This window comes from Geotrypetes seraphini, chromosome 1 (genome assembly GCF_902459505.1).
Source record: "Geotrypetes seraphini chromosome 1, aGeoSer1.1, whole genome shotgun sequence".
NCBI classification, from domain to species: Eukaryota; Metazoa; Chordata; class Amphibia; order Gymnophiona; family Dermophiidae; genus Geotrypetes; species Geotrypetes seraphini.
The window spans coordinates 167,898,020-167,911,853 of record NC_047084.1 but is presented as its reverse complement, the minus strand read 5'-3'; positions in this window follow the sequence as shown (position 1 = coordinate 167,911,853).

The window sequence follows — 13,834 nt, the reverse complement described above, 5'->3', positions numbered from 1 at the left end:
TCTGGAGACTGCATTCCTTGTCCCATAGCTTTACAGAGCAGAGGCCATGATTATATTTGATATACCGCTTAAGTATATTACAGATCTAAACAGTTACACTAAAATACAGGTACTTAAGACTTCCCTATCAGTCCCAAAGGCTCACAATCTACCTGTGTAAACAATTATTAAGATTTTTTTTTTTATTATTTATTTATCAATTTTAAACATTATCATTTATACAAATAATAATTCAAGGAGCGAAGAAATAATTAAATAATTATTAAGATAAAGGGAAAAAAAGATGTAACAAAATTCCCAGAATGGTGAGGGGGAAAAAGAAACAATATTAAATCACAATAAAAGATAAATAGAATGGGAAGCAGAATGTAATGAAAAATAAAAATGATGTAAAATAAAAGTTCAGTTCGGCTCAGTTCAATGTACCTTCCTTGTGCACCCCAAACCCCTTCCAACTCTGCCAATCACCTAGTCATACAGGTTCTCTATATTAAAATCATTATATATGAGTCACCCTACGGTTTCTTATTGAAATCAGGATTTTATCCCTTAATGTGGAACATTTCTTTAAATCTCTGTGCTCAAAATTCATAAAACTGTATGTTGAAGCTTAGCTGTCAAGCAATAAACAACTCGTCAAGCTTCCTTCAAACACTTCTTATTCCATCTGCTCTTTTAGGCATGTTTAATACATTGCAGACCTTAACATCATCTGCAAAAAAAAGACACATTTTCCTTCTAATTTTTTGGCATAAAATGTTGAACAAAATTAGCCCCAGGACTGATCCTTGAGGAACTGTAGGAATCGGCTTGCTTTCCTGAGGAACACAGAGGCATAGAAAAATGAACGAAGATAAAGTACTTTATCTCAAGTACTTTAGCAAGAATGTGAGCCTTTGGGACAGTCAGGGAACTCTAAGTACTTTCTCTTCATCTTAATTAATCTTACTTATTGCATTTCTTCTGTTTCTACTGTAAACCGCTTAGAACCTCACGGTACAGCGGTATATAAGAAATAAAATTATTATTATTATTATTATTATTATAAAGACCATATGGCCTATTCAGTCGGCCCATCCACATCATCTATTATTGATTCCTCTCTCTTAGAGATTCCATGAACTTGTCACATGCTTTCTTGAATTCAGATACAATTTTTGTTTCCACCACCTCCACCAGTATGTCGTTCCAAAAAACAAAACAAAAAACCCCCAAACCTACCATTTTGAAGATGGAGGGGAGTTGCTCAACATGAGGGGACATGGGGCAAAGAAAAAGGGGATGGATGGAAAATGTTGGGCACTGGGGAACTTATAGAGACATGGGGATATATGTATGGAGATAAAGTAAAGGGGATATGCTGGATATGGAAGAAGCTGGAAGGGAAATGTTAGACACAAGTTGTAGGAAAATGGATAAGAGATGTGCAACTTTGGGAAGGATAAGGAAAAAGTGCAGATGCTGGATATCTGAAGTGGGAATTGAGAGGAGATGCTTGACACAGGAAAGAAAGAGGGGAAGATGCTGGATATGAAGGGACTAGGGACAGAAAGAAAGAGATGCTCAGAAAGAGAGAAAGATGAAGAGACAGAGAGAGAGAGAGAGGGGGAGAAATTGGAAACAGGTAAAGGATAGGAGAGGGAGAGATGGGGATATTGGGCATGGAAGGATAGGGAGAGAGGGGAAAACACTGTTAAAATGTAGAGAGAGCAAAAAAGGAAATACATTAGATGGAGGAGAGGGAGGGAGGATTCTGGACAGAGGAGGAGAGAGGGAGAGATTTTGGACATGGGAGAGGAAAGTTACTGAAAGGAGAGAGCTGGGGAATGGTAGTTAGGATGAAGAAAAGAAATGAAAAGCTGTTGGTAGATGCAGTAAAAAGAGGGAGATTAGAAGGAGGAGTAAAATCTTAATGGACAAAGAGAGAGAAAATTAAATGGAAGCAAATGAGAAGTAAAGATCAATGTCTAAGATGGATGTAGAAGAGAAAGTGAGGAAGTCATGAGGTGAGAGAGGACATAGATGGTCTGGAGACACTGGAGAAAGAGTTAAGAGAAGACATAGGAAAGCATAAACTGGACAACAAAGGTAGAAAATATAATTTTCAATGTATTGATTTGAATATGTTTATTTTTGGAATTTTTCATCTGCTAATGATATATTTTGCACATTCTTACTGCTGTATTCTGAACCAGGGTCAATCTAGCCAAATTTTTCTTAGTACTTGCTCCTTGATGGTCCATTGGATCATCAAGGAAAACAGTCTATTGTCTGTAAACATGTAAGCAAAGAACACCGCAGACAAGCTGAAGTAGCAAAAAAAAACCCCAAAACGCTATAGCTGCAGTGTTCTTTGCTTACATGTTTACAGACAATAGACTGTTTTCAGTCCAATGTGAGTTTGCAAACAATTGGACCCATGAGGAAGGCGTGTTCGCCGAAACACGGACCGTGTAGGGTCCGGTTGGATTTTTACCACTGTATTTTTTTTATTATTTTACTTTTTTCATTGAATTTTCATGTTTTTGTGTCAGTGTATAATAAATTGTCTCCAGAACATCTGTATCCATAGTTTTTGTTTTTAATGAGGCAGAGTCAGTATGGGTTCAGCCAAAGGAGATTTTTCCTCACCAATTTGTTTTTTTAAAAAAGATTTTATTTTCACATTTCAAATTTTACATCACCATTTACATATTGGGATACTTGACAACAATAGAAAAATTTAACAGAAATTGTCATCGAGTACAACACAGTACCACAGAAAATGCTCCAAATTTTCTCCCACAAACATAATAACAACCAGATCACATAATGTTGTGGAAAAATTGTTAAAAAAGAAAAAAGTAAGATCCAATACAAAAGAGCCCTCTGCCCCAGAATCCCTCCTAAGCCGGTTTATCAATGTACATATGAAATTACATTATGACATTGACATCAATTCATGCATTAAGAAAATTTTTGAGCTACTTAGGATCATAGAAATGAAACTGTTTCCCTTCATGTAGAATACAACAAACACATGGAAATTGCAACAGAAAATTAGCTGTGTTGCTGGGTTAGATGTTCTCTCAGGGTTTCCACAGCTGGCATTGTGCTTGTTGCAGGTTTCCGGGTCTCGCTGCGTCTTTCTCAGGCAGAAACTGACATTTCAGCCAATCAGGTCAATGAACCCACTATTTCCAAAGTCACACTGCAGAGTGCAGACTTCAGGGCATACCCTGAAGAAAGCCACAGCATGATGGCTGAAACGTCGGTTTCTACCTGACAAAAACGGAGCGAGACCCAGAAACCTGCAACAAGTACTTACAGTTCCTTGCCCCAAAACTTTTGAGGCCGCTTATGTGGTAAGGTCTTCCTCTGGAGTTAGGCTTGCTGACTCTGCCCCTTGTACACCAGGATCTCCCTGAGGGCAAATCTCCTTTGGTCCACACTGTCTTAAACCGATTCCTGGCTGAGGGGGATCTGCACACTAAATGGGACTCAGAGACACCCCGCTTACACTGCCGCCTGAAACTTCCATTGTGGGCTCAACCAAAGAGAGAGAGGGGCTCTATCCTGCTGCAGTTCAAAAGCCATCAAGCGTTGTCTGCTTCAACACAGGAATAGAAGAAGAAGCATGGGGAGGCTCACACACCTTCACCCTCCTTTTCCCCATCCTTCACAGGGTAGGTTATTGATTCTGCAGGCTATGGGCTGAGGCTCAGGAGCTAGCAGCTTGTGCGTCATCTCCCTACCGCACCATCTTGGATCTCTCATTGCCTTACCAATTTGCTGTATTTCTTTGAAGGTGTGAATAAACATGTGGATAAAGGTGAATGAGTTGAAGTAGTTTATTGTGCCAGGGAAGCCCCTGTCACGTAGAAAAACCCTGCTCTAAAACCCTCAATCCCTAAAGCTAAGCCAGTTCAGCAGCCAGAGAATAGGGTTTTAGGCAGAGTAAAACAAGCAGGGTTAAAACAAGAGAGCCCTCCACTAGGAAACCAAGTGGTGAGGGCTCCCAAACCACAGTCTAATTGACATTATTCCTTTCCCAAGAGCAGAGAAGTTTCCCTGCAAAACCAGGCTGTGAAACAGAGAATCAACCCAGAAGGGGGTGGGGCTACACTGGGGAAACTGCAAGCACGTTTCAGACGTGAAGCAGAAGGGAAATAAATTAACCCCAGCTGTGGCTGGAAGAGAGATTCAAGCTCAGCCCACAGCTCCAGGCTGGACATTCCCTCCACAGAGACAGAGAGGCAGCTCTTTGCCACCCAGAGAAGGACAAACAGAAATTCCCCAAGCAGCTAAGTACTGGGACCTTGCAGAGGAATTTGTAAGGGAAAGGCAAAGTTATGCTACAGAGGGGAATGGGGAAGCTTGGCCAGCCAGCTCTTCTAACTACCCTGAAGGGGGAGGGGAATGGGAAAATGTAAATGCAGAAAGCATGGAAATAGCTGAGTATGATTGTGATATCAGTAGTATGGTCTGGGAGAGCCATGCTAATATCCCAGAAGAATATATTCAAATATATTTATTGAGCTCAACAATAGTAAGTAACAAGCAAAATAAGCAAGCTCAGTATTTTAAATAACAAAATCTATACCTATGAATAACCCAACACAACCCACTCCCCAAAATAAATAACCCCCCTCCCTCCCAGGGTCCTCCTTCCAAGTACACTTCAACCCAGAAAAATTTAACCAGGTAACCACATGAAATAAAGGAAAACAAAATAAAGAAATTCAACAGTTTAGCAAGCGGCTTCAGGCCAGCGGAGTCATTGTTGTCCAGAAGGGTTCCCAAGTCCTTTGAAAAATCCGGCCTGGGAGAGAAGAAAAATCCAACACATCTCTCCTTTCCCACATCAAAAGGGTAATCATCCGACATCGCCAAAAAGAATAATCAGGAGCTGTATCTTCAAGCCAATGAATCAAAATACATTTCAGGGTCACCAAGACAGTCCATTTCAGAAAAGCAGTAGCGCCCCTCAGTCGAGAAAAAAATGAGGAACAGTCCCAAATAATATCAAAGGAGAACGATGAATGGATATTTTCCAAATGCGCTCCACAAAGACAAAAACAGCATTCCAAAAAACTTGAATAGCAGGGCAAGTCCAAAACATATGTCCCAAACTCAGGCATGGAGTTGTAATGAAGCTACTTACCAGCACTGCCCTTTGCAAATGCCTCTCCAGCCAGAATATTAAATGAGCTAGGACCATGTTGGTGCTGGGAGAGGGCTATAGAGTGCTGACAAGAAACAGGGACCAAGCCCAAGTGCTAGGGGATTTAGCTAATCCCTTAAACAAACTTTTAAACTGCCAGGCAGAAGCAAGGGGGCTTGGAAACTTGGGTGGAGCATAGCACAACTTTATGCATAGGAAGGGTTGTTCTGTTTCCACCCCCACTGCTTGGGCAGAATGGGAGAAGTCCCAAGGGAGAAAAGCCGTGAAAGCTGAGAAGCCAAAAGTCAATGAAAACTGTTATGGTTTATTGTTTGGACTGGCTATGATATACCAGGCATTGCCTTAAGAGAGGGGAGTAAGCTGGCGAGCGCTCCCTAAGAGGGAACCTGGCTACCTGTGGGTAGGGGGGTCCCAACAGAGACTATCATACTATTTGGACATTAGTATTGGAGGCAAATGAAACCTGGTGGCAATGAACTTTGAAATGAAACACAATAATGAGAATGCATGCTTTACCAAGGGGGCAGTGAAGACTGAACTGCAGGGAAATTGTCACTGGATTTAAGTCTGATATTTTTGGTTTTTTTCTTGTGGGCAAATAAAGTGTAAACCTTATTTTGAACTGAATCCAGAAAAATTCTGTGTTTTTCTTTTCACCAACCAAATCAAAGGCGCCCAAAATCTAGATTTTCAGAAAGCTTTTGACAAAATTCCTCATGAGAGGCTCCTGAGAAAATTAAAGAGTCATGGGATAGAAGGCAATGTTTTGTGGATTAGGAACTGGTTATTGAAGAGAAAACAGAGGGTAGTGTTTTTTTATTTTCTTTCCCTACTTGTTTATGAAATACCTTTAATCTTACTTATTGTTATGCCTTTTTTTTCTTCGTTTTATAACATTTCTGTCAATTTAAATTTTGCCAGAATTCTATTGTTTAACGGTTTCCCCTTATGCATTTATTCTTTAATCTTCTCTCTTCTATCTACCAAAAAAAAAATTTAATTCAATGCTGTCTTGTTAAAATGTTTATTTCTATTCCCTCTTCTATCTTTATTTTAATTAATTTATTAATCTCCAGGTACTTTAGTTAGATTGTGAGCCTTCGGGACAGAAAGGGAATTTTTTTAAGTACCTTTATTATTTTCATATTTTTAATTTTAATGTATATTTTCTGTAAACCGCTTAGAACTTAACGGATGTAGCGGTATATAAGAAATAAATTACATTACATTACATTAAATGGCCATTTTCTCAGTGGAGGAGTGCCACAGGGATCTGTACCAAGATCAGTATTATTTAACATATACTGTATATAAATGATCAGGAATTTTGAATGATGATTGAGTTGATTCAATTTACAGATGACACTAAACTGTTCAAAGTTGTTAAAATGCACGCAGACTGTGACAAATTGCAGGAAGACCTTAGGAAATTAGAAGACTGGGCATGCAAATGGCAGATGAAATTTAATGTGGACAAATGCATAGTGATGCACATTGGGAAGAACAACCCAAATCATAATTACCAGATGCTAGGGTCAACCTTTGAGAGGGGAGGGGGGGTCATAATATACAATGTGCTGAAACCTTCCATCCAATGTGCAGCAGTGGCCAAAAAGCAAATAAGATGCTAGAAATTATTAGAAAAGGGATGGTAAATAAGGCTAAGAATGTTATAATGCCTCTGTATTCCTTTATGGTGCAACCTTATCTTGAGTATTACGTTCAATTATTGTCACTGTATCTCAAAAAATTAGAAAAGGTTCAAAGAACAGCAACCAAGATGATAAAAGGGAAGAACTCCTCTAGTATGAGCAAAGATTAAAGAGGTTAGGGCTCTTCAGCTTGGAAAAAAGATGGCTGAGGGGGAGATATGATTGAAATCTATGCAATCCTGAGAGGTGGAGAATGGGTACAAGTGAATCAATTTTTTACTCCATCAAAAATTACAAAGACTAGGGGAAACTTGATAAAGTTACAGGGAAATACTTTTAAAACCAATAGGAGGAAATATTTTTTCACTCAGAGAATAGTTAAGCTCTGGAACGTGTCGCCAGAGGATGTGGTTAACATAACTGGTTTTAAAAAAAAGGTTTGGACCATTTCCTGGAGGAAAAGTCCACAGTCTGCTATTGAGACAGACATGGAGGAAGCTACTGTTTGTCCTGGGATCAGTAGCATGGAATGTTGCTACTATTTGGGGTTTTGCCATGTATTTGTGACCTGAATTGGCCATTTTGGAAACAGGAACGGGATACTGGACTAGATTGGTCTGACCCAGTATGACTAATTTTATGTTCTTATGTTAACAAAAAAATAAAGCATGATGAGTAGATTTGTGCCATGCAAGTCTTGGACCAGGAAGTTCCAGACTAAAATTATTCAGTGAATAAAGCAGCCACAGTGGACAATATGGTATTGAAAGGGAGGCAAAATATTGTTGTATCCCTAAATGCAAGATCTGGCAAGTAAGGAACATTAGTTTGAATTAAAACGTATATCTCACAAGACACCAATGATGTTTGATCAACAATGGAGACATATGATCACATTTATAGGCATGACTGCTTATTTTGGGGAGAGGGTATTAGGGGAGAAGGGGATTAAAGGAAAGCCATATATGCTGTGATAGAAAGGGACCACTTCAGCATTAGCACCTGCAGCATTTGAGAGGATGCTGTCTCATCATGTCCAACTCAACTATGCCCATGGAAGGATATGTATTTATAGCATGTTAAATCGCTGTATTGTTTTTTTTTTCTTATTGTGCGGTTTGACACGATGTTATTGCTTAAAAACTTGAATAAAGAATGTTTCAACTTAAAAAAAACTGGTAAGAAAATAGAAAAAAGAAGAAGAAAATAATAGCTTTTGAAACCATACTACTAAGTGGAAGAAATAATTTGTTCCACAGAAATACCTAAATATAGCTGCAAGACTAAGTGAGATTTTGCCTGGCAACAGCATACTGGAGACATAATATTTCTGATGTAGAATGCTAATGCAATGTGCACTGTATGAAGCACAGACGCATTATGTTTGCCTAAAAATAACATTTATAGAACTTTTGCCCAAAGAACGCGAGATGGCCAATGTCATTGCTCAACTGTCCTTAAAATAAAATGATTTATGAGATGCTAACAAGTTATGCAGGCTTCAAGCAGGACTTATAGCAGTTTCAGTACTAATGTACTTTATGACTATTAATGAGAACTGGCTGGCCTACTTACTGTAGCTGTACTGGAAATTGGATAAGGCAACATTTAGGCTGCTCTGTTATCCTTCCCTTAGCAGTATGTTAACGGATATATGTACCTTGAGAACTGGTATGGGCGATTAGATAATGGAAATGTTGATTTAGTCAATGAGTCTAGTCTGATAAGGGTTGGGTTGGGTTGTTTTTTTTTTTTTTTGTTGGTTTTTTTTTAAATCATTGGTGATTCAGGTCATAGGAATTTCTGGATGTAACACTAAGGGAGAAATGAATCAATGGGCACTAAGCGATTTAGTATGCAGCAATAAAATGCCTATAGGAATTTAATGGACTTCTTAGCATTTAGTGCATGCAAATCATTAGTGTGCGCTGATACAGGGAGTAATTCTCAATAGGCACCTAAAGTTAGGTGCTGGGATGAATGGAAGTTCTGCATTCAACTGCCGTTAAAGCATAAATCTGCATTTATACACCTCACTTTTGGTGCAAGCACTTATGTTAGCTCAATGGCTGGCATAAGTGCTCACATCTAACTGTAGGCAGTTAGGTATGTAACTATTAGTATTCTACAACCCATGTGCACAACTGCCTGACATGCCTCATCCCATCTATGCACCTCTCAGGTCCACATCCCTTTGAAGTTACATGCTACTTGGGATCTAGCTAGATACACGGGACCTGGGTTGGCCACTGGGATACTGGGCTTGATGGACCTTTTGGTTTGTCCCAGTATGGCACCTCTTATGTTCTTATGTGAGCCAAGTATAGGACAATCACTGATGAGTTTGTCTCTTAGGCATTGGTGGATTGAGGCATTATGACATCACAATATCAGCTCTGGAATGTTGCTACTATTTGGATTTCTGTCAGGTGCCTGGGTCCTGGGTTGGCCACTTTTGGAAACAGGATACCTCGGGCTGTCCCAGTATGGCAATTCTTATGTTCTTAAGGGTAGGTATGCACTAATTAATGTCAAATATCATCTATTAAGTCTAATTATATCCTATTATTGCTTGCTCATACCAATTATCAGCTCTGTATTAAATTACGTTTTGCACACCACTGACCTTATTCTCTAATTTGTGTGTGAGAATTTGTGTGCTAGCCATAGGGGGCAAAGGGGCAACTCTATATCTGGGTGTCCTGTTTTAGCACCCTCTATGCTGATTAGAGAGTTCCCATACTATAATGGAATCTCTGCTCCCAGATTTCATTATAGAATACTAATTTAAATCCATATTGGTGCCCACTTATGCCAGGGCAATAGTGGATATAACTAGATGTACCTAAGTACAACATGCAATTCAGATAACTTATGGTATTCTGTAAGTTACACGTGTAAGTAGAAGCAATACCCATGCTCCAGCTCATGCTCCAGCCACAGGGCTTGGAAAGTCACTGTCTCCTTTGTTTCCAGCTCTTCGCCCTTAAGTAGACACTATTCCCAGATTCCTGATTTTGTATAATGGAGTACTCAGTCCAAGAAGCTTGAAGATGTATGAGGGGCTACTGAAAAATTCTCAACCCAGCCAACAAAGCCGGGGTAGTCTCATTCGAGGATTATACATTTAAACCAGTGATTTTCCACTTTTTTTATTCCATGTTTTTCCGACAGAATGAAAAAGTAGAAAATCACAAGACTAAGTGTATAGCCCTTGATGGATATTGCCCCAACTTTGTTGTTTGGGCTAAGAACTATTCAGTGGTCCCTTGTAAAGGGTCTATTTGCCATAGGGCACAAGCAGCTGCAGGGTAAGATAATGTTGATATTACCTGATATATCACTTTTTCTGTTTGGTTACGATCAAAGCAGTTTACATATTTTAGACAAGTACTTATGTTGTACCTGAGGCAACGAAGTGTTAAGTGACTTGCTCAGAGTCACAAGGAGCTACAGTAGGATTCAAACTCACAACCTCAGGGTGCTAAGGCAGCTGCACTAACCAGTAGACCACTCCTGGTTAAAATGCATGGGTATAAGTCTACTTGTGTTTGTACTTGTTTCAACGCCTGTCTTAATTTTTTTATTCCTGTCCAGTATGGGAGAGAAAAGAAATAGTAACATAGTAACATAGTAGATGACGGCAGATAAAGACCCGAATGGTCCATCCAGTCTGCCCAACCTGATTCAATTTAAATTTTTTTTTTTTTTTTCTTCTTAGCTATTTCTGGGCGAGAATCCAAAGCTTTACCCTGTACTGTGCTTGGGTTCCAACTGCCGAAATCTCTGTTAAGACTTACTCCAGCCCATCTACACCCTCCCAGCCATTGAAGCCCTCCCCTGCCCATCCTCCTCCAAACGGCCATACACAGACACAGACCGTGCAAATCTGCCCAGTAACTGGCCTAGTTCAATCTTTAATATTATTTTCTGATTCTAAATCTTCTGTGTTCATCCCACGCTTCTTTGAACTCAGTCACAGTTTTACTCTCCACCATCTCTCTCGGGAGCGCATTCCAGGCATCCACCACCCTCTCCATAAAGTAGAATTTCCTAACATTGCCCCTGAAATGAAGAACAAAGGTGTAAATGTAGTAGTGTATAGAAAGATGGCATCTTTTCTCAAACCTAGAAAGCAGTCTGTAGAGTACATCAAGGGTCCCCACTTTCACCAGTGCTCTTCCACATATTCATGAGCACCCTGGGTAACCTCACCTTCCCCGATGGCGAATGTCTGCTATCCTATGCGGACCACATCTTCCTCTTGATTCCACTCTATACCAATCCTAGGAAACCCTTCAAAAAAGTGTCCAAAGGCATTGAAAAAAAAATCTCCTCCTGGGCACTCGCCAACAAACTAAAATTAAACACCACCAAAACCAAACTACTATGGTTCCACATCACCATGCAGTCTGTTCCCATGAGCCTATCCTTACATTGAAAAGACTTTCAAGGTGCTTGGAATCTTGCTAGACTCCACACTTTCCTAGGGACCCCAAATCTCAAACCACTGGGAAAAAAAACCTTTCTACAGTTTAAAGAAGTTGAGACTGATTAAACCTTACTTCCACAACAACCACTGTTCAATTCTGGTCCACATGGTAGCCCTTGAACTCCTCATGTGTGTAGAGTTATGTCCAAGATTGTTTTTAGCTTCTAATTCACGAGTATCAAGTCCTCCAGGGACCCCTGAGGAAGACGGCATCATCAAAACACAGACCATGTTGGGTCCATAGTCCCCCAATATTTTGGAAACCCTTCCCAGCCCATCCTAAACAATTGCCCAGTACCGGCCTTAGTTCTTTATTTTATACTATTCATTTTCTAATTAGAGATCCTCTGTGCTTATCCCACATGTTTTTGAATTCCATCACTGTTTTCCTCTCCATTACCTCCCTCAGGAGGGGATGCCAGGCATCAACCACCCTCTCCGTGGAAAAGAATTTCATATCATTACTCCTAAGTATACCACCCCTAAACCTCAATTCATGCCCTCTAGTTTTACCAGTTTCCCTTCTCTGGAAAAGATTTGTCTCTATATTAATACCTTGCAAGTATTTAAATGTGGGTGAGCAGACAACAATGTTTTAAAATACATAAATTAAAAAATTATAAATCTCAGCTTGATATTCAAAAGAGTTTAACAGGGCAGGAGAGGCCTGGTAAAACCCCACTGAACTGGCCATCTAGAAATATTCTGTGGCACTTAAGCTGGTGATAATGCTAAATATTGCCTATGACCACCAGGAACTTTCTGGTTACTGCCAAGGCAGTCTAGACTAGAGCTTGGGCAGAGTGGAAACAAAGCCGATTAGCAGTGATATTCAGTCCACTAACCAGCTAAGTAAGTGGATATTTTAGGATAGCAAAAAAGACTGTCTTACCTTTATCTGCCACTAGGAACTGAATCCAGTTCCTCTGGTTCACAGGTCACTCCACTAACCATTAAGCCACTCCTTCACTCAATGGGCTACTTTTACAAAGCCAGGATAGTGAGTCCCCAGGAGCAAACGTGATGCAGCCCATAGGAGTTGAATGGACTGCTTTGCATTTGCCACGCAGGAATCACTACCGCAGCTTTGTAAAAGGGGCCTTATGACTTATATCCCAAGGCAGTAGGGGGCTTGCAGTCTCAGATTTTACAGGCTGAAATCAGCAGTATAAGTCCCATTAATCGACAAGATGAGGTTGTAAGAAATTCAGGATTGGCCTGAAGTCTTATCTCTAGAATCAGGTAACTTGGTAGCTTTTCCTTTCTGCTGCACTGAAGCATCCTCACAATAAAGCAATAAGGGCATGTTCATTGGCATAGTAGGGGTGGGTGGGCGGTCCACGCAAGGCACCGTCATGCTAAGGGTGCTGCATCCCTCCTCCTCTCCTTGTCATGCTTGTGCACCCCTTGCCTTCCCCCCCCCGTACCTTTTTTACTTCCCCGGCGCGAGGTTGCTGCCCACGTTGGCATCGGCGCACTCTCTGCCATCACTTCCGGGACCCGCGCCTAGGAAGCGATGACAAAGGGCGAGCCGACACCGACGTGGGCACGCTGCTCACACTGAAGAAGCTAAAAAGGGAAGGGAGCGGGGAGGAGCACCGTTCACGCTTACTACGCCGCTGGGCATGTTTTCCTCAGCCACTGCAAAATCACAACAATAAGACGACTGCTAGTCTTTTTCCAGTACTGGTTGTTAAACGTGCCCGCACTGTCCTTTTCTTTCATTCGTAGAGGATTGTCTCAGAGCTGGCATTAATGAACAGCACTATATCCTGTTTGATAGCATTTTCTCAAACTGATCATAGTTTAATGAATAGCCCTATAAACCAAATGCTGCTATTTTTACATTTACATGATCTGGTACTCTATCTACTTATCTTACCAGCGTTAGCAATTTGTCTTCATTTGCTGTGCTATTTCCATATGAACAGGCTGCTTTTTTTTTTTGTCTTTTGCAAAACTTTTGTCACGGTAAAACGTGATTGTGTCGTATAATAACATTTGCTTGCGGTAACAGAAAGCAATATCATTTACTTCATTGACTGTACAAGCTCACAGCAAACTAGAGAATCAAGCTTACTGTCATTCTTAGTATTACAATCAAAGATGAAAGCCCGACATCAGCATTATCCTTAAAAAAAAAAAGAAGAAAAAAAAGCATGAATAATCAGCCTTAGCGGCGACTCTTCACATGAACTCACAGGTCCATGTCTCGCCTGCCTCCTTATCAGCGTTTCAAAATGTAATATGCTAACATTTTAAAATCCAATCAACTTATCTTAATAAATGATAAAGACCAATAAATGTATAAAACTTTGTTAAGACCTCATTTAGAATATTGTATACAATTCTGGAGGCCGCACCTTCAAAAAGATATAAAATGGATGGAGTCGGTCCAGAGGAAGGCTACTAAAATGGTGCGTGGTCGTCGTCATAAGACATATGGGGACAGACTTAAAGATCTCAATCTGTATACTTTGGAGGAAAGGTGGGAGAGGGGAGATATGATAGAGATGTCTAAATACC